Source organism: Sinocyclocheilus rhinocerous, unplaced genomic scaffold (genome assembly GCF_001515625.1).
Source record: "Sinocyclocheilus rhinocerous isolate Xijiao unplaced genomic scaffold, SAMN03320098_v1.1 scaffold914, whole genome shotgun sequence".
NCBI lineage: Eukaryota > Metazoa > Chordata > Actinopteri > Cypriniformes > Cyprinidae > Sinocyclocheilus > Sinocyclocheilus rhinocerous.
In genome coordinates, this window is record NW_015629521.1 from 14,266 (window position 1) to 14,598 (window position 333).

General features: G+C 33.0%; 1 protein-coding gene across 1 annotated transcript in view; it reads left to right on the forward strand.

Annotated features, from left to right (window-relative positions):
* LOC107739129 (myosin-IIIa-like) overlaps positions 1–333 on the forward strand; it is a 50,363-nt gene that overhangs the window by 13,723 nt on the left and 36,307 nt on the right. The gene's annotated exons all lie outside the window — the stretch shown is intronic.

The following is a 333-nucleotide window of genomic DNA, read 5'->3' on the forward strand; positions in this document are numbered from 1 at the left end:
TTTTTTTTTAGTTTGAAATGTTGATTTGAAGCGTCAGTTTTTTTTATTATTATTACTACAGTCAAACCTGAACACAGAGAAAGCATTTTGTTACACAAAACATTAAAATTCTATAAAAATTTAACAAAAATGAACAGGAATGTTTTATCAGAGCTTAATTCTTCTGGGTCTGATTTGGTTATAGCCATACCAATCCATTTGAGTGTGTGTGTGTGTGTGTGTGCGCGCATTTTTGTGACAAATGAGGACATACATTTGTATAATGACAAAGGTATGACATAGGTATTACAAGGAGAAGGTGACTTTTCAGGACATTACCCCATGTCCCCACTT